The sequence below is a fragment of the Muscardinus avellanarius genome (genome assembly GCF_963383645.1).
Source record: "Muscardinus avellanarius genome assembly, chromosome: 11".
In the NCBI taxonomy this organism is placed as follows: Eukaryota; Metazoa; Chordata; class Mammalia; order Rodentia; family Gliridae; genus Muscardinus; species Muscardinus avellanarius.
The window spans coordinates 53630572-53652601 of NC_137797.1; positions in this window are offsets into that span (position 1 = coordinate 53630572).

Sequence of the window (22030 nt, forward strand, 5' to 3'; positions counted from 1 at the left end):
TCTCTCTCTCTCTGTACTGGGGATTGAACCCAGAGGAATTTTACCTCAGCTACACCCCCAGCCCCCTTTTTTATTCTTTATTTTGAAACAGGGTCTCACTAAGTTGCAGAGGGCCAAGAACCTGCCATCCCCCTGTCTCAGCCTTTCAAGTACTGGGATTACATACCCAGCTAGGTGCCTTTTTCAAACTGAAAACCAGAAAGTAGTATTCACAGGGAAAGTAGTACTCACAATTTGCAAAAAAGGCTCAGTGGCACAACTGTAGAACCGAGAAGTGCCACGGCACCTTTGTGCAGCTCTTATGGATAAATCCTTGTTTATGGAAAGGAGAGAATACAAAGTTTTAAAAGGGTTAGGATGGCACCATACCACAATGACCTACTCTGCCTCTGCCTTGTCACAAGGCCAGCTTCTTAGTCATTCTGTTTATAAAGGAAATCCATGTCCTCCTGAGAGAGATTCTTCACGGAGCTGCCGACTTCCGGCTCAATTTGGACCAATGGCTCTTTATGCCTGCCTCGAGGTTGTCGTCCTAGAATGACATTTCATGACAAATCTGGGTAACATCCTCTTCTCCTTGGAACCTATGACTCCCTTTTACTTGGATGCTTTTATGTTTTTCTTACGAGATCCTTTCAGAAATAGTTTATGGGTGGTAAATGGTCTGTTGAAAAATGCCTGTTTGAAAAAGTTTCACTCTAGATTGATAGTTTGGCTAGGTAGAGAATTTCAACCTCAAAAACATTTTCCTTCAACAATTTGAAGAAATGCCTCTTGTTTTCTCTTTCCTAGTATCTACAGTTGCTCATGACCTATCGAATGCCAATCAGAATCTCCTTCCTTTTTGAGTGATTTGCTCTGAGTTTTTAGGATCTCCCCTATATTTTCAGTGAATACAGAATCTCCCTTTTATTTTAGAGTCTTCCCTTTACTCTTATTGAATAAAATGAAAAAGAAAATAAGAATATATTTTGGGGTAGTTTTTTTATCCTTTTTTTCATTTTTTAGGCTTTTCTAAAGTCTTGGTTTCTCACATGTGGAAAATTCTCTCTTGTTCTTTTCTCTTTTTTTCTGTTTTCTAATTCTGAACATCTTTGAGATGTTAGAACTTTTAGGTTATTTTTGTCTAATATCTTAATTTTCCTTCCATCTTCAATTTCTTCGCCTAGGCTTTCCTTTGAATTTTTGACTTTGGCGATTAGTTTTGCATTTTAACAACTCTTTGGTTTTGATTGTTCCTTTTCTTGGCAACCTATTTTTGCTCAACAAATGCTTTTTGTGGGATTTTTTTCTTTATGAGAATGCTAAATATAGTTACTTCAAAGATAGTTTCTGTCTTCTACATTACTTATTTCCTGCAGGGTCCATGCATTTTTTCAACCTGCTCTTTTGATCCTTTTTACTCCTCGAATTTATATGAACCTTGGCTTTTGATCCATACTTGCAACTGAGGAAGAAAAGCTTATTCAATATAGTTTGATACAGCCTTGCCCAGGTCTCTTCTCCTGTCTACAAGGGTGATCATCACTGGTCACCTTTGCTTTAGACTTTTTGATGTAAAAGGAGGTAATAGGATCCCCTCTCGTTTTTTTCTTTTCCTACTTTGCAGCAAAAAAAAAAAAAAAAAAAGGAGAATTTTACCCAGAAAATCCATCACCCTTACTCATTTCTCATAAAGACCATTCAACTATTTTAAAGATTACCCCACTGGTTTTTGCCTGTGCCTGTGACACAGAGAAGGAGAATGTGGACTATGACTCACAGTTATTCCACAGTTGAAGTCTTTCCAACCCCACTCTCATACTCCAAGTTTTTAGCTTCTCTCCGGGTCTGCTGCCAGGAAAAATAGCTCCAGTCCCTCCTGAAGCCTTCTCCTATGAATGCAATTTAATCTGTTATTACAATGACATGGATTCCCACTTTAAGAAATTTGTCTATCTCTTATTCCATGATACCCATCCCCCTGTAGCCGCTAGTATCTTTAATTTATTATATTCTTTTTTATTAACACTTCTATGGAATTCAGGGGCCAAAAAGATTTACACATATGTCTCATCACATTTTCTCTACATCACTGTGATTGCCTGCTTACTTTCAGACAAAAGATAATAGCTTCCTCATCAGGACTTAAAATTTCTTAATTTACCTTTTACTTGTCAGTTTTCCAAATATTTGGGACTAGTGTTATATTTTCCTATGCTCTCCAGGTTAAATATTTCTAACTCCACTAATCATGCCTCGCTCAACTTCTAGTCCTATCATCCTGATTATTTTCTTCTGCACTTCCTCCACTTTCCTAAAAGAATTCAGTGCAATGCGTATGGCACCAATGACAGAAGCTAGCTCATAGCAGCTTAATCCTCCCTAGGCTACCACATATCTACACTATCGAGATGTTCTTACCTCTGTGCTCTAGGCAAATAAAAGTATCAATATTTTTCACCAGCAGCTGCTGTGAAAATTCTATACCAGGGTGACATATTTAAAACCCATAAAATTATGGCAAAATAGAATTTCCAACCAAGAATGTCCAGGCTCACTATCAGAGCTTTGAACCTAAACATAATTATATTATCACCTGAATAAGAGTAATTTTTTAAAAAAATTCTTAGTTGTAGTCATTCAGTAAAAAATAATATTAAGCCAGGAGTCGTGGTACACGCTTGTAATCCCAGCATTCGGGAGGCTGAGGCCTGAGGATCACAGTTCGCGGACAGCCTCAGCTACTTAGTGAGGCCCTCTGCAACTTAGTGAGACCCTGTTTCAAAATAAAAAAGAATAAAAAATAGGGTTGGGGTGTAGCTCGGAGGTCAAATGCCCCTGGGTTTCATCCCAAATCCACATCATCATCATCATCATCATCATCATCATCATCATATAATTTTTATTATATTATTATTATCTGCTGAGAAAGAAATTTAGTATAAGTTGATCTTGAACCAATATAAGCATGCAGTTGAACCCATTTTTCATATATATATTTTTTCAGTGTTTCACATGCAATTTCAAAATTTCAACATACTTTGCTTTCTCGTGAGTATACTTTTCTAAAAGCCTCATATTTTTATAAAATCATTACTAATTAAAATATATTCAATACTCAAAAATTACTAAAAATTAGATAAGAGAAGTATTGTAGTAACCTAAAACATCACAGCTATGGTAATACTCATTTATCACAAAGTTTAAAAATTAAATAAAATATTATCTGAAAAATTACAGTTCTTGTATAACAAAAATTTTTCTGATAGTTGTACCTTCCTGGGGATATTCTCTGTCCCTGTTCCTTGAAAAACATATTTGTAAACTGTAAATGAAAAGGAGGTTTTTCTTAGTAGATTCATATGTAGGAAATGAATTTTCTCAGATGTATAAAGGGACATAGACATTTTATGGGAATACAATAGAAGTCTTAAAATCTGTCTCTGTTATAAGCATCTGTGTATTTTTATTTATAAATGTGCTAAGCACTAGTGATTCAATAGTGTAATGGAAATCCTTGCCATCTCTATTGCCATCTCTTGGATTTTGCATGAGCAAAAGATACATAAATTCAAACTTGCCAGGGTGCTCTTTTCTATACAGTTTGATTTGGAAAGGTAGATTCAGAGGCACACCAAATGTGTGCCAGCCTCTACAAGCAAGAAGACTAGCATCTTTTCCATTCTCTGGGCCAAATGGACTATGTCAGTAACATTTATGAAATGTTTACTATGAGGATTCAGAGGTGAAAAGTTAGCTGGAAGAGGCTTTCTCAGGGAAAAAAATCATAATAATCATCTCATCCTTATATCCTCCAACCAATGAGAATTTGGACATTAAGTATTCAGTCTCTACAGCTGTATGGCTCTACCCAGTATGCTCAGTATTGGTGACCCTTTGGGGTCTCCTAGTTTTTACAACTGGATCTCCTACTGGCCTAAAAAATACTATGCCTTTGCCGTGGACACCTATTTTTAGTTCATAGAGTGTCCTGCTCTTCCACGCTTCCTTGTCCTCCCCTGAAATGCCCTTGCTTTCTTCATTCACCTGGAGTCCTCCTCCTCAGGTTTCAAAGCCCAGCTCAGACACTGCTTCCTCTGAGAAGGCATCCCTGACTCCCAGTGTGGTTACCTCAGGGAAGCTGTAGTGACAATGGTGAGAAAAGACAGACCAGGAGGTGGGTCTCAGCTCTCGCTCTGCCAGATGTGTAGTTAAGCAGACCTTCAGAATCTTAGTTTCTCCCATCTATTAAACGCACACACTTGCCTTGCAGACCTATTCTGAGGATTAAATGCAATGGGGAAGGTAAAGTCCCTAAACAGTGAGCTTGGCACATAGCACTTAATAAATGCTATTTTCTACTCTTTTGCCACCCCTTTGAATGGCATGAACTTAATATCTCATGCTTAGATCAACCGGAGTTCCTACTGTGAAAATCATTTGGAAGCAATAGTGAATTTTCAAATTAAAACCAGTGTTATAAATAAAAGCCTATTAAAGATGTTCTGATTACTTACAAAGATCCTTCTTATGACTCTAAAATAATTAGAATGATCTTTTATTTGAAGTACATGCATGCAGTATTTTCAAAGATCCTGATCAAAAGCCCCAGCATCGTGTGTCACAGTCTATAAATTTTGCATAGAGGTCAGTGTTATATTCTTAGTAATCACATCTGCTCCTTTACCTACTTTATAACCTCAGAGGTGGGCCAAGAACAACAAGGTACATTGATAGCAAAGTTTTCCAAAGGACAATAACATTATTAAAGCAATAACTATTAAATTTAACAAGAATATGCATTTTTCCAAGTGTTTCACCCATGCCTTCAACATTCTACAGACTTTGATTATCTCTCAAAGTATCCTCTATGACAGGTTTATAGTGCTCAGGGACTTAGTTATCCCAATATCCGGATTATGTGCGAAACTTCAACCTCAGTGTAGTTGGGTGTGCTTCTTCAGATGGGAGGATAAAGAATATGGCGTACTCCTGATCAGGTCAAAAGTTTCTATGCCTTTCCAAATAGTTCTTATTTCCCACAGCTACAATTTAAATTTTCGCTATGTTGTGAGATCATTGGGGATCACTGGTGCCTTGATTAGCTATTCACTCACCAACTTTATAAACACAGTGACTAAAGGCACAGCATATGGAGTAGAAAGCCTGGGTTCTAATTCCAACCCAAACATTTATTAGTTACCATTGAGTTACTTCCTCTATGATATGGACTGAATATTTGTATCTCCCTAATGTTCGCATATTGATGCTCTCTCACCCCAAGTGTGATGGTCTTGGGAAGTGGGCCCTTCGAGAGATTATTAGGTTTAGATGAAGTCATGAGGGTGGTGCCCCCGCAATGGAAATTGGTGCTCTTATAAAGAGGAAGAGATCAGAGTTTTTCCCTCTCCTCTCCTTTCTTTCCTCTCTCTCCTCTCTCTTCTCTACCCATTCCCCCCTCTGCATTTGAGAACACAGCAAGAAGGTGGCTGTCTGAAAGCCAAGATGAAAGCCCTCACCAGGAATTCAGTCAGGACATTGATCTTGCACTTCTTACCTCCAGAATGGTGAGAAATGAATGTCTAAGTCATCCAGTTTATGGTATTTTGTTACAGCAGCTCTATCTGACTTAGACACTGTGTCTGTCTTTGGCTTAACTTTCCTTCCTATCTGTAAATGGGAATAAGAATAGCACCTATATCATGAGAGCATAAGAAGCAGTCCCCAGCACCTTATCAATTCCCCTTAATTGTTATAAATAATTAGTGTTAAATCTTATTCCTTTTCCAGGTGCTGAGATGCAATGGCAAACAAAGGCACTCAACAGATATTTAGTAGATGAATAATGCAAAACCACAATAGGGTGAAACATAAATGTAGATTTTGGATACTCAGGTGGTTTCTATAAATGGCTGATGTCAGAAAACAGAAATTTAAACATCCATATGATTATCTGCCCAAAAGCAGAAATAGAAATAATGAACTTATCTGCCTAATGTCACAAGATAAACCAACGAAAGTAAGCCAACTAGCTCTATGTGCAAATATTCCTGTTTTAAATTGGCTGTAGTATGAATTGCTTCTTTAAGATGGGGTGGTGGGAATTTCTAAGCCTTGTTTAGTTATTATCCAAAGACACCAACTCCCCAGTCAAGTAATGTTTGGAAAAATAGATACTAACATTTAAGCAACTCAAAACTATAAAGTCTTAAGTGCTTCAGCCAAATTTTGTTTTGAAATTGAATATATGTGATAAATAAATATATGTGATATATGAATAAAATAGGGAGAGAGCCGGAAGTGGTGACACATGCTTATAATCCCAGCATTTGAAAGGCTGAGACAAGAGGATCGCATTTCACGGACAGCTCAGCTACTTTGTGAGGCCCTTTGCAATTCATTGAGACCCTATATGAAAATAAATAGAAAATAGGGCTGGGAATGTGGCTTGGAGGAAGAATGCCCCTGGGTTCAGTCTCTGGCAAAATAAATAAATAAATAAATAAATAAATAAATAAATATTAGAAGGAGACATTTGAATCAGATCATTGTTTCACGCTACTCTTTATATATTATAAATACAGGGTTAAGGCATTTCAAGAGACAAGCACCAATCCCTGATAACCACTGCAAAAAGTTCTAACACTACTAAAAGCAAAACAAAATTAAAAAAAAATCAAGATGCATGGCCGCAATATTTGCTGTAATATTTACAACTTCCTACAAGAACATAATCATCAAGCTGGGCATGGTGGCACACACTTGTAATCTCAGAGCTTGGGAGACTGAGTAAGGAGGATCACGGTTTGCAGCCAGCCTCAGCTACTTAGTGAGGCTCTCCACAACTTAGAGAGATCCTGTTTCAAAATAAAGAATAAAAAATAGAGCTGGGCATGTAGTTTGGAGGTGGAAAACCCCTGATTTCAATCCCCAGTAACACACACACACACACACACACACACACACACACACGAACATAATCATCTTTAGTCTGGTCATTACTGGTCATTTATTTTAAAAATTATTCAAATTTTGTGTGTTTTGCAAAAACTTAAAAAATTACTACTATCTGGGCTACGAATATAGCTTAGTTGGTGGAAAGCATATCCAAAAGTATCACTATCTAAACCTGCGGGGGGGCTGGAGGTATTAAGGAAGGTGTTTTTTTTTAGGGGGGTTGTTTGTTTTGGTGGTACTGGGGTTCCTGAAAGCCCTTCTACCTCTAGGCTACACTCCCAGGCCTATTTTATATTTTTATTTGGAAACAGGGCCTCTTAAGTCAGTGCAGCTGGCTTCGAACCTGCGCGATCCTCCTGTCTTCACCTCCCAAACGCGGAGATTACAAGCTTACAAGCGTACGCCACCACACCCGGCAAGGAAGGTGTTTTTAAGGAGTAAATGCAAGCAATTGGCATGGGCCACATATAGCACAGAGGTCCAGAAAGCAAAAATCACCTCCTTCCAGTTGAGAAAAGGTGAATTGTACACAGGACTATGAGTTCTCCTTTTATTTTCCCAGAGTGATAAAATATGAAGAGCTGTGACTGCTTACAAGGCTGATCAGTGTTAAGGAAGGCCTTCCCAGAGGTCTGCATAGACAGTGCGTCTTCACTCTGAAGGAGAGTGGGAGCTGGTTTCTTTAACTAATAAAAACAGAAAACAGAAAAGCCAGAAAGAATGGCGAGGCCACTCTCCAAACTACAGTGTGAGGAAGCTGTATGATCCTACACGCCTATAGGTTAAAGGTTTGACCCTGGCCTCCCTAGTTGTGATGGTTGGTCTTGGTTGACAATTTGACTGTATTGATGTCTAGAAAATGAGTAAAGCCCACTTCTGGGTGTGTCTGTGTGGGCGTTTCCAGAGGCAGCTGCCACGTGGGTCAGTGAATAGAAGCAGGGAGGTCCATCATAAATGCAGGAAATGCCATCCCACAGGCTGGGGTGCTGGATGGAACTGAAAGCAGAGAAAGGGGAAGTGTGCACTCCTGCATAAGCTCCATTCTTCTTGAGTGGGTGTGGTTTCTGCCCCAGCCATTGCCCCTGGACTTCAGACTCCAGATTCTTCAGCCTTTTAACATAGACTTGCACCAGCAACTTCCCAGGAAAATTCAAGATCTTCACCTTTGGACTAGGGCTGCATCCTTGGTCTCTCTTGTTCTGAGGCTTTCAGCTCCTTGGATTAAGCAGCTGTTGGTTTTCTTGGCTGTCTGGGATGAAGATAGTCACTGTGGGGCTATTCATCCTCTGATCATACAAGCCATCATACTAAATTCCCCATTTTAATTGAATTTACATCCTATTGGCTCTATGCCTCTAAAAAATCTAAAAGACAAAATTAAAATCGAGTGGTCAGTGGGACTGAATTCCTTCTGCCTCTTTTTTCTTTTTGTTTTTGGTACTAAGGATTGAACCCAGGGATGTTTTACCTCTGAATTATACCTCCAACACTTTATCATCATTATTATATTTATTTTGAAATAGGGTCTCACTTAGTTGCTGAGGCTAGCCTCAAACTTGTGATCCTCCTGTCTCAGCTTCTCCAGCACTGAGATTACAGGCATGTGCCACCATACCTGGCTCCTTTTACTATTTTAAAGGACCTTTGTGATTCCAGTGGGCCCACTTGGGTAACCTAAGACAAATTATCCATCATAATGTCAGCCAATCAATAATTCTAATTCCACTTATAACTTTTTGTTGTGGTACTGGGTATTGAACCCAGGGGCATTCTACCTCCAAGCTATACCCCCGGACCTATTTTTAGTTTTTATTTTGAAACAGGGTCTCACTAAGTTGTGGAGGGCCTCATTTGGTCCTTGAGGCTGGTGGTGAACCTGGAATCCTCCTGTCTCAGCCTCCTAAGCACTGGAGTTACAAACATGCACCACCACTTGAAACATTTAATTCCCATTTGTTGTGTATTTGTCTGCTTTGGTTGCCATAACAAAATGCTAGAGACTGGTAGCTTAAACAACAGAAACTTATTTTCTCACAGTCCTAGAAACTGGGAGTTGAAGATTGAGCTGCCAACAGAGATAGTTTCTGGTGAGAGCAGACTCCTTGATTGTAGACACCTGCATTCCCGCTGCGTCCTCAGGTGGCTTTTCTTAAGTGTGCACACACTTTGGGATTTCTTCTTGAGGGGACACTAGTCCTATAAGATTAGAATACCAATCATCTTTACACTAGAGGACTTATCTCCAAATATAGTCACACTGGAGTTAGGGCTTTGATTAGGGATTTGGGGAGAACACAACAGTGTAAATAGTCTATAAGGTCAGATCATGTAACATATTCCCAGGTTCTGAGCACCAGGATGTGGGCCTCTTGGTAGAGTCATTATTCTTCCAGCACTATGTTATATGTTGGATTTCAGACCCATGACAATCATAAGGTCAAATGAGAAACAAGGTGAGCCTGATCTCAGATAAAGGAGAGACACTGTGCGGGAGAGGTGTACTCAAGCTCCCCCCACCCCAAGTAGTGATAATAGAAGTTTGGGCCGCTTCCAGAGAGAGAACCTTTTTCTCTGGCATTAGCACAGGGGACGATCAATACAAACACTTACTCAGAGTAAAAGGTGGAAGTAGCCATGGTGCCAGGAGATGACAGTTACGCCAATGCGGTGACTCCCAAATGCCCAGGGCTTGATCGGAGCACTATTAAATGGTAGTGCATGCTGAGAAGATCCCGGTCAGAGGCTCAGGGGTCAAGCACTTTATACTGGGTTTTAAAATTCACATTTTAAGACAGCATGATGCATGAAAGAGATAAGAAATAAGTGTAATAATTTTTTTGTTATAAAGAAGTATGTCTCGGAAAAGGTCCAGAGAGAAGCTGATTCCCTAAGCAGGGCACATCTCTCATTTTTATATCCTCTTTTTATCATTCATGAAGGTCATTGGGTTAATCAGCCCATTCATCATCTGTGTCAGGGCACACAACAATGCAGCCATCTTTCTAAAAGGCCTGCCTGTTCTCCAGAGGAAACAATTAGCCCCTGGAGTAGGAGACGTACAGATTCCAAGGCTAAACAGAGTATCTGAGGCCTGAGAACGACTCTACTCCAACTCCCTTCTGTCTGTTGTCTCCCAGGCACCTCTTAGTGCTGGCAGAAGCCCCTAGAACACAAGCACTGAAAGTGGAGGAGAAAAAAAACATTACAACAAAAAACAAAAGGAGATTTTTCTCTTGTCCTTCTCTGGTGCCACTGAAGATACACAAAGATACACATTATATTACAGGATAAATTAGTAAACTCTACTGACGTAAATCATTTATATTTTTCATTTTGGTTGCTAAAGGGTAAAAATAACTATCTAACCATTTATTAAGATCTAGTGTCAGCCATAATCTGAACAGGATTCCAAGTGTCAAGACTAGAACTAAAGCAAAGCCTACTGGAACACAGCAAGTCTATTCAACTGTAACCAGTCCCTTTCTATGTCCATGGCAGACATTACTAATCAATCATAGCATTATTTCCTGTTGACCTCCAGGAAACTTCATAATCTCAAGACAGGGTTCTAGGCAGCCACTGCCAAGCATTCAAAGGTTGGCAGTAATAATAGCTATTTTCCTTTCTGGCACACAACATTTCTAATTTTTTGCTCTCCACTGGCAGCTTCTTTACTTCCTCCAAACATACCTAGGCTTCAATTATAAATAGTTGGGGAGCACCTGCTATATGCCAGGGCCATTTAAGGCAACAGGAAACACAGAAGTAACAAGTACAAGTGGAATGTGAGTTATACTTAATGAGGGAGACTGACAGTAAACAATCATTAAACAGATAAACAAGATTTTTCCCAGATATTGATCAATGTTCTAGAAAAAAAATAACACAGGATCATGTGATAGAGAGGGACTGGGGGTGGAAAAATGGGCACTGGTGGAGCAACCAGGGAGGTGCTCTCTGAGAAAAGTGTCTAATCTAGGAGGAAATGATGATATGGACCAGCCAAAGAGAGAGGGAGAAGTGTGTTAGTGGAGGCAGTAGGAAGTTCGAAGGTCCTGAGACAGGAATTGAGAAACTCAAGGGATACACAGAAGGTAGCTGTGGCTGGAGCACACTGAGCCAGGAGCCTGCAACTAACTGAGGTGGGGAAGAAAGCAGGGGCCAGATCGAGAGCGCTTTGAAGCCCATGTCAAGGAAATTCCCCTTTTTTCCTTAGTGTGATGAGAGGTCATTAGAAGGTTTAAACAGAAGAAAGGTGCAGACTGTGATTTGCTTTTACCAAACTGGAAAAGAATATGTATTGGATCCACCTTTACCAGGTACCCTTCCTTCCAGCTATCCACATCCTTGAAAGGGCAGTGCTGGCTTCCTTTGTCTCTAGGTCTCGTGGCCCCTGTATAAGATAAGCGCTTCATTTACTCGCTTGCAATTTTTTTTCTTTTTTTCTTTTCTTTTTTTTTTTTTTTTTTTTTTTGCGGGTCTGGGGATGGAATCCAGGGGCATTTGACCTCTGAGCTACACCACCTGCCCTATTTTTTATTCTTTATTTTGAAACCAGGTCTCACTGAATTGCAGAGGGACTAAGTAGCTGAGGCTGTCCGCAAACCACGATCCTCAGGTCTCAGCCTCCCGAATGCTGGGATTACAAGCATGTGTGCCACCATGCCCGGCTTCACTTGCAAATTTTATTGAGGTCCTGTTCTGTCCAACTGTGCTAGTCACTAAGGATACCATCACAAGGAAGACAGACAGTGCCTTGCCCTCATGGATTCTCAGGGCTGACAACAAACCCTGCCTGACACTGAAATTAAAGGCTATGAAATTGTGTGTTGAGAGGAATTCAGGAGACCACCACAAGAGCAGCTTGGGCAGCGGAAGGCTGAGTGAGGTGGGGAACAGCCTGGGCAGAAAAAGCTAAAGCTACTTGAGACCTAGGACAGACAGAGTTATACAGGCCAAGAAAAAAGGCCTGTTCTAGGTGGCAGAAACTGGAGGTAAGAAAAGCACACAGCAAAAGCAGAAAGCATTCAAGAGGACAGAAAGTGAACTCCCTCCCTATTATTAAAGTGCTCAGGTCACTTGGTACATAGAAGTCTTTCTCTTAGTTGTATTATTTCTCTTCCATATTTTTTGAATAATATATCAAGGATTTAAAAATATTACTAAAAGCTGAGCCCAGTGGCATACGCTTATAATCCCAGTACTGGGGAAGATCGCAGGTTCAAAGACAGCCTCAGTAACTTGTGAGGCTTGCATCAGCTCAGCGAGACCCTGCTTCAAAATAAAGAATAAAAAGTAGGGCTGAGGGTATAGCTCAGAGGTAGAACACCTCTGGGTTCCCTCCCCAGAACTGAAAAAAAAAATCATCTACCTGTTAAGCACATCAGAATATTTCCTTCTACTTGTTTTTCCTATGCCATCAACACCTCTGTGCTTTGTTGGGGTGATTCAATTTTGTGTCTTATTTTATATGTGTGGGTTTTTTTGTTTTGCTTTGTTGGGTTTTGTTGTTGTTTTGCTTAATAATACTTGTGAACATTATATGCATGAAAACCTAAGTTTACAGCAATCTCCTTGTTGATAGATACAAATATTTTTTTTCAAGTTTGTGCTACTAGATTATTTTGTACATAAACTTTATTTATATCATGGATTATTTATGACATATGTATCTTTGCAGTAGAATTGTCAGGTAAAAGCAAAGGCGTATTTCTAAAGCTCTTAGTGCCTACTTCCAGAGTGCCCTCTGGAAAGGTTCTGCTAATTATACCCCAGCAGCATCAAATGGGTGTTCTGTGCCACCACCCACACTGGTGAGCATTGAGCAGTGCTCTTTCATTAACTGCTGATACTTCATGGGTTAAAAATAAATTTGTTGCTTTAATTTACATTACTGATTTGCAATTCACAATTTTAACTGGTTTTTTGTTTATTTGGGGTTTTTGTTATTTGTATAACGTTTTTGAACAAGGCCTTTGTTCACTTAACTGCTTAGTGTTTTTCTTACTGATTGAAAGTTTTCTTTATAGATTAATTAAATGGCAACTAAAACCTTGCGATTTTATAGGCAAATGGCCTTCTCGAATTTGTCAGCTTGAGTGCTGTTCTTCTATAGTTACATTGAAGAAACACATTCTGCAGGGTCTTGTCCTCATTCACTTTAGCTCTCGAGCAGAACCTCACGTGCTGGCACTATGAGTATTCTTATCATATTATTTCTCCCAGGCAGTGAGGAGTCCATCTTGTTAAGTTTCACCATTTCCATTTGACTCCCAGTTCTGTCTTTCTCCATAGGAAATCAGAATGAACATTTAAAAATCTACCACCGACGTGTCAATGCATCAGAAAGAACATGCGACTCCTCACGTGGTCTCTGTCTTGACCTCGCTTTCCTCTCCCTCCACGTTGGGCCATCCAATCTCGCTCATCAAACTGCAGGGGAGCAGGCCTCTGAGAGTCAGGACCGGCCCTGGATGGCTCTCCCCAGGCCATTCAGCCTCTGCATCCTTCAGAACAGTCCTGCCACACAGCCTCTGCCTTCCTCCCAAGGCTTTCATCCTTTCTCACAACACCCAACTGCTCTTCCTTCCTGGCTTTTCGCACAATTAATAAGCGTGTGTGTGTGTGTGTGTGTGTTCAACATCTATCTTGTTATCCCCAGACAACACTTGTGTTTTGTTTGAGATGAGTGTCCAGAGGGGAGGAAGGAGTGAGCGTGCTGCTGCTCTCCTCAATTCAGCTCTACTTACCTCTCAGTTTGCAGAAATCTCTCCAGGTTCAGAGAAAAGATGGCTGACCTTAGCTTTTGGTAAGGGCCACCTTGCCCAACTTCAGGATAAAGAGAGCTTTGTGGAGGGAGAACCATCTGGCCTGAGCTTGGTCTCACAGAATGAGGCAGCCATTGAGAAAGGTACTCTAGACAGAAGCAGCCCATCTGAAGTGGCCGGGACCACACAGCACACTCGAGGAAACCAGAGTGTGGCCAGGGCTTACCTTTCCAAATGAAGGGCTCTCCACTCCTCCACTCTGCGTTACAGTGTGCCAAAATTATATGCATAGGTGCTGAATACAGAGTGGATGACCAGATGAATGAAATGATGCACATAAGCCTCGAATAGAGCAATATACTCTGAGAATGTCCTTTTTCTCTCTACCATTGAGACCTGGCTGGAGGCCCTCTTCTGGAACTTATCCTCATCCAACTGCGGTACAAATAACACTTACCACTCTGTTATCTTCTATTGTTCTCAAATTGTTTGTTTTCTTTCTAATCTTGCCTTCCTGGTTAAATATAAAAACCTCAAGGGCAGGAATCTATTTCTCTTTTTCTCCTCCTTTTCTTCTATCATTATGATTAATTTTTTGGTGCCAAACATACCAAATTCAATATAGTTCCCCTTTATCCTAAGTCTTATCATGGTTTGAGTTACCTATAATCAACCATGGTCCAAAAAGGGAAATTTTCGGAAATAAACAATTAACACATTTTAAATTGTATTCCACTCTGAGTACTGTAAAGAAACTTCCCCACTCTCCTGCCTGATATGTGAAACATCCCTTTATTTGGTTTATACATGCTGTATACATCACTCATCTGTTAGGAGGTTAGTAGCCATATCAGTTTTCAAATCTACTGCCACAGAATCACAGTGCTTATGTGTAAGTTGCCCTTATTTTACTTAATGATGGTCTCAAACTGCAAGAGTAGTGATCCTGATAATTTTATTCTAGTACATTGTCCTAATAATTATTCAATTTTATTGCTGTTGTAATTTCTTAATGTATTGTATCTAGTTTATAAATTAAACTTTATCATAGACATGAAAAAATATGATATACATATATATGATATGAGATTTGGTACTGTCCATGGTTTTGAACATCCACTGGAGATTTGGGGAACATATTTCCTGCAAAAAAAAAGAGGTGACTACTAATATCATCCGTGTTGTGTTTGATTTCTATGGAAAGAGAGGAGAGGGGGGAAAGGCTGGCAATGTTAACAAAGGGGATTGCTTTGGGGGGGCACTTTGGCTTAGGTGACCTCTACAACCCTCCCACTGCCTTGACAACCTCTTTTAAAACTAAGATTTCCTGGAAATGAATTAATGGGATATTATTCAAAGGTTTCAAATCTTTTATCAAGAGATAGCTTACCAGTACATCACACTCTGTAACCAAACATATTAATTTTCAACTTTTTGAACAAATCAGATGTAATCCTCTTTGCTACCATGTGGCAAACCAAGGCTAAAGCTACTTTTCATATATAATGAAACACGACTATTACTTCAGCTTTAATATTTCAGCAACCCAAAGAGTCACCAAATCCATAAGTATCTATTACCTCTCTGTGATCTAGTCTGCCATATCTTGCCAATGCTTTCCAATGGTCTCCCTTCATGCACTCTTACCCTTCTTAGCACATCCTACCAAAAACAGCCAGGGAAAACCAACTGGCTTATGGCATTTTTCTCCTTAAAATTTCTTCATTGCTGCCTTGCAAACAGGACAAAGACTAAAATCTCTAACAGTGCCTTTAGAGCATGGCACGATCTGGTGCCCAACCATCTACATTTCACACCAAGTTTCTCATGCTCTGGGGTCCAGCCACGTGGAACTTCCTTCAGTTGCTCACCTACCTTCCTCTAGCTACCCTGCTCTTACTTCCTTGGCTCAAAAGCTGACTTTCAGAGTACCCATCCTTGAACCATGTAAGACAACACAACCCATCAGCCATGGTACCCACACTCACTGCACTTAACTACATCTGCAGTTATGTCTTTGTTCATATAATTATTAATATAATGCCTGCCTTCTCAGTCTACAAACTCCCTAAAGAACTATGTCTGTTTTGTTTAACATTATGCCTACAATAGAACTTGGCATGTAGTAGGAATTTAATATTTAGAAAATGAATAACATCTGCAATAGATGTTAATAAGATTCTTTTACTTGGATTTCTTTATTTTTTTTTTAATTTAAGCCAACTCAAGCCAAAATTCTAATGAATTAAATTCTAGGAAAAGGGGAAATTAAGTAAGGTATTTCTCTTCAGATAAAAGGATAACAAATTAGCTCAAATTAGCTCATATTCTTAAATTTACTCAAGGTCAACATAAATTGCTTATACTCAATCACATTTTCCCCCAAACAATTAAAAACAATTCAATAAGCTTTTACTTAAGTGATCTCAGCCTATTTGTGAGTTTTGGCTTACAAATGAAGAAAGAACCTTGATATTTAAAACTCCTTGAACTTAGGAGGGGAATTTGGGACAAAAAGCAAGGAAAGACACAATATTTTAGTTTGTAAAATTGGTTTATTTACAATTTGGTATTTTAAAATTATATCTGAAATTTTTATTTTTGTATATTTCCCTGGCAGGCATCTGTATTTTCTTAAATATGGAGGCAAAGGATAGGAAACCTGAGTAAGTCTGAATTTAAGAGATTTACCTACTGTCAGTAAAATTTAACTTTTAATCCCTGAGAATTAAAGTGTCAAAAATAATGTTTTCATACACTCAAATATAGGAAAAAACATCTTTTAAGAACACAGAAAATAAAAAAAAATAGCTACAATAATTAACCTCCCCACAAATGGCAATATAGGTCACTCTTCTGCAAATTAACTGAGAGTTGTGGGCAAGTGCATTTTAAGTTACTGGGTACCCCTAAATAGAAAAGGATGCTCTAGTCCTCAGGTTGTTGTAGTATCTACCATATGAAAAATATCCTGGAAACTGCTAATATCTGTAAATAACAGAAATGCCCATTGCTGGAAGAAACTCTCTTCCCCTTTCTCAACTGTTCTGTGCAACCTATGGTTAGGAATTTCCCTTTATTGTCCAAGACCAAAATTACCTGATTAAAACCCACACTTTGAACTTTGCAACTTTTATGAAAATCACTTCAAAGCAAGTCACTTCTTCAAATATCAAGTGAGAATAATAATAGCTCCAAGGAATCCGTGAGGATGAATAGCGGTTCACAGGACACCATGAGATATGCAAAAGCGTTGCTTTTTTCCTATTGGAGTAATGCTCTGTGGAACACCTGATAGAGTTACAATATATCTTTTCTGCTCCTTGTTACAGATGGCTAGTAAACATTCCTAAAATGTCAGCTTTCTTCAGAAAAGTAAATACTAATTCACTCTTTTCCTTGCTAAACTTCCTTCAGATGCAAGAAAGGGGCAATTACGCCTTTCCCCCATATACATGAAATGCACCACAGATATTAAGAATGTGACCATAGCAAAACATTAAGTCAAAGTCAAACCAAATAAACCAAACACTGCAGTAAGATGCAATTTTCTTATGTGTACACAACACACTGGCAGTCATTTTCCATGGGGGATGGCATTAAGCATCACCAATGACAAATGTTTATTTGCCTACTGGCCCAAAGGAAACACAGTGTAAACAAACAAGAAATGAAACAAAGCCACAAATAACCTTTCTTCACATTCCTAATCAAATCAATTTTCCCTTCTTTAAAAGGCTAGTATCAGTGTCCACTCGCAACATTCTCTAGTGCTGGTTTGAAAGCTAACATTTTGTATAGTCGTTGGTTCCAAAAGGGAAGTGATTACAGAGATTCAAAGAGAATATAACATGAATCAACTTAAGAAATAATTTTGAAAGACTTGAGTAAAGGAAAGAGTGAGGACTATGATCTGCCCTGAGCTAGAGCCGAACAATATATTTGTAATTACCGCTTTAGCACCAACTTGCAATTTTAAACATAATGCTCAGCTCTTAAAAACTTAATCTTAACTCCAATGTTTTGCTTTGGGTTGTTTGATTAGTCGGGTATTTTGTTTTTGTTTGGTTTTTCACAGGGTATGAACTTTGAGACCCAAGATAAGGAAAAACAGAAATCTATGATATTGGCTATGAGAAGACAAAATGTGGGCTGAGGAACTCCTGCAGTGTCCCCTTGTTTGGGCAAATCCCACTATTGAAGACACAAAGGGATTCCCCAACCGCTGGTGGCAGGAGGGGTGTAAAGATGTGAGGTAGTTCTTTCCACACGAGGGAAATACCTGTCTACATAATATTCCTGATGAATTACCAGAGTTTCTGCTTGCTTCCATCTGCAAGTAAACTCTTAGTGTGGTGCCAACTGAACTGGACAATGTGAGCCAGCTGCAGCTCACGAACTTTACTTCCTGACCCAGTCACGACAGAGATACTAAAATCCCCAAAATGTGAAGAATAGAGAACACAAGCACAAAAATTGCAAAAGCGTGAAATAGAGCTGGGGAGAGCACCTAAGAATACTTTACGAGGACTTGTGTGTAGGCAAGAATGAAGACAGTGAAAAAGAAATGACATTCTGCTCCCATAGCATAACTGCTGCTTTGAAAGTTATACAAAGTTCTACCATCATAGAGAAGATGGCAGACATCATATAAAGATCAACATAAAAATATTTTAAGTAAAGCAGTAAGAGTATCCTGAAAACAGCAAGAGCTGCCTACTAAAACTTTAGTCTCCCTTCCTTGAAATTTGCATATTTAATATTGAACTAATAAATTTTTGCTGATAAGCAAACTGCCACAATGGACTATGTGAACTTCTCCAGCCACCGATGACAGAACTGTATTTAGCATTTTAAACTCTTCCCAGGCCTACAGACCAAGAATGATACCAGCAATAGATCAGGAGTTAAATTATAGTTAGAAAAGGGGAGAGAAGTAAGGTAGGACATTAAAATTTTATTCTGAAATTATCTCTGGCCACAACAATAAAATTTAACAAATATTCACTGAACAGTCTTACTCCTGCCATTAGCTGTACAATACATACAGTATCATAGAACTGGCCACTAGGATTAGAATCCACTAGAACATATTCCATGTTAAGTGGCGACAGCAGCATCTCACAGAAATTTTTACATACATATATACACAGTCCACATTCAACCATTTTCACATATTTTCAGTACACACAGTTGCAGCATATTACAGTCACGTGTCTAAGTTGTTGCTCGATAAAAACCCAAGCCACTGCCTAGACATAACTGTAGCAGTTGAGCTGAGTATAATTACAATTAATTTTATATGTCCATAGCAGAGAGATGTACAAGCCCCTAAGAAACAGAGAGTTCACAAATACTTGTGTGTGTTTTTTTAATGCTACCACAGCATTATGTTGGGCAATATTAAAACCTTTACCAACCAAATCAGTTTTTTTTTAAAAAGTCTTCTGCTTACCATAAATATTCTTGATGAAAAAAATTACAAAAATGAATGCTCTCTTTAAAATAATTCACACATTTATTTTAAGATTCCAATATGGCCCAATGCTACTGATGCCTAAGTGTTTTCTAACATTCTGATGGAATCATTTAATATGACTCCAAACCACCCATTAAGTTTAAAAGTGGCTTAAGTGCCTTGCACCCAAATTGTAAAAATCCCTGGCCACCCTTACTAGAGCCAGGCACATAGAAAAGGAATGCACTTTGGTTCATACCAAATGCCCTGGGATTAATCACACTATAAAATTAAATGGTTTGAGGTAAATTTTTACAAATACAGTTGATTTTTGTCTAGTGTTAGCATAACAAAAAAATATCTTTTAAAAAATCAGTCTGATGTTAAGATACAACAAAGATCATCTTTAACCCCTTAAACATAGGAATTCTATGTGTAACTAGCTGATGGTGATCTTGTTCAGCGCCTGACGATTCACGCCTTATGGTTTCTATTAAGGCCTGTAACTAGATATTTAAGACAGAAGCATCTTTGCAGAGGTGGGTTCCATCCTTGCTGCCTAGTATTCAAAGAGTTAAAGAGGCCAAAAAATGCATGCCCTACAACATGGCATTCAGAACAAAAGGCACATTGTTAACACTAAGGGCACAATTTCTCCTCTACTGTTAATCTACACTGTCTTGCATCGCTCTGTTGCTCCACTGTTGTCGCAATACATTTAAGTGGTGATGAACACTCCGGTGGTGCAAGAAACGGAGCCAAATGAGACTGCAACCAAAGACAAGACGACACTGTGCTATTCCTAAATCTGAAAACAGCTCAGACATCCCTAGACAACGGTAACCTGTGAGACCAAGGACTGTTTCCAAGCCAACTCCTAGTAGCCTATCAGAGCCCTTTATTTGTTTAGGTTTTAAAATCACAGAGATGTAACAGTTTTCTTCTTTTTTTTTTTTTTGACATAATAATCAAACTAGGACTTTTTATATTTTATAAGCAGCTCCATTACTAAATGCTGAAACATGGCAGCTCTTGTAAATAAAGAAAACCTCACTGCATTGGGTGGGGGGGAGAAAAAAAATCCCCATAGCACTGCACATTATAGTTTGGCGTAAAAGTTTCCGGTTGCATTTGTGAATAAAGAAAGTCACAAATGCACTACTGCTGGCATCTTAAGAACCAGTTCTGTGTGGTGGGGAAAAGACAAGCATTATTCGTCCATTTATAAATTTTCACATGTGTAATCATTTTACAGGGAAATTACTAATGGCAGGCTCAGGTTCATAAATTTTAAACCTATATATGAAAATGACAGTGGAAATGAAAGAGAAAATAAGGGGGGAAATAGCCTTCATATTTTTAGTTATTTTAATGTCCTCAAAAAGCTAACCAGCACTAAGAGACTCATGGTTTTACAAAGCCACCAAACCAAGTCTTACACTTCTTATGTCTTTAAGCCAAAATCTCAATAAATAAGTGTTTATGTCCTATAGACCACTGATTGGAAGTATGGTCACATGAGCATCACTTAAAATGCAACTTACTAACATATTATTGCACTTTCACAGATTACACATCAGTGTGTACAATAAGCTAAAGAATTTGACTAGGGGAAATAAGCTATCATTTCTAAATATAGAAGTACAAATTAATTTACCAGTGACACCTTTAAATAGTAAATATCAATATCACTCTTTTAGTAATAAGCTAATCTTATTACTGGGGTTTTTTTTTGGCAAATATCTGAAATATTTCCTGAGCATATTTTTCCACCAACAACTGGCAAAGCCTTGAGATAAGTAAAATTTTTGATCAAAACTACAATTTTTCCTTCCTTAAAAGTAGAGAAACTGTAGGGTTACTATTAAAAGAACTTAACCGGAAACTTTCTTGGCCTCACTGGGGACCATGCTTTAAGTACTTGTAAATCAATTTACAGGCAATACAATAATATCTGTGCATATAAAAGGTTATTTATCCTAATTTATACTACCCAAACCTATTGTCCAAACAGGCAGAAATCTTTCTATATTAAATTGCACATACTAAATGTTTTTCCACGTGCCTTGAACTTGATATATATATCACTGTTCATACATTAGTGATAAAATACTGAAATTTTCACTGTGAAAATAATTTGTATTCAGAGAAGAAAATATTCTTTCACCTATCTCTCAGTTACTGTTCCAGGTAAAGTGTCATTCCCACAAAAAGCAATCAGTGCAATCCAAAAGAAAGTAAAATAAAACAGAGGAATGCAGTTTCTGTGGTTCTTCTAACAATGCAAAGGACAAGTCAAACCATTTAACTTGAGGTTGAATTTCTCCTCCTTTTAAACATGTTGTCGAAGTTGGCTTTCCCGAATGGCCATAGTGACTTCTGTTCACCAAGAGGATTTTCAACCATCTTTCTTTCTTAAGAAAGAGTCGATCATTTCCCAGGCTAAGGGAACCTTACAGTGGCACCTGAAGTGTGTGAACTCACTCTAAATCTGCTAAACCTTCTTTGGAACTATGGAAACCCCCACCTTAAGTAGCTAGGCTGCTGTTCCTTTTGAAATTGGAATAGGAAACGACGGTCGCAATCACAGCTGAGATGTCTCTCTGTATTAACAGTCTCGGCTATGCAGTTAAAGGAAGAAGACAAACTAAATGTAGGCAACAGATGTGTAGTAAAAGAGGAACAGAGAGAAGAGCAAGGAGAAGTAAGGAACAGTCGTGGAATACATTTCTAAAATTAGGTGCAAAACCAATTCCGTAATAGGAGGCTTTCTGACAAAACAGCTTGCCGATCATAGTAGAAAATTTGGAGGAACACACACGTTTCCGTTTCCACTTATCCACGAAATTCTGCCTTGCCAGCTTTT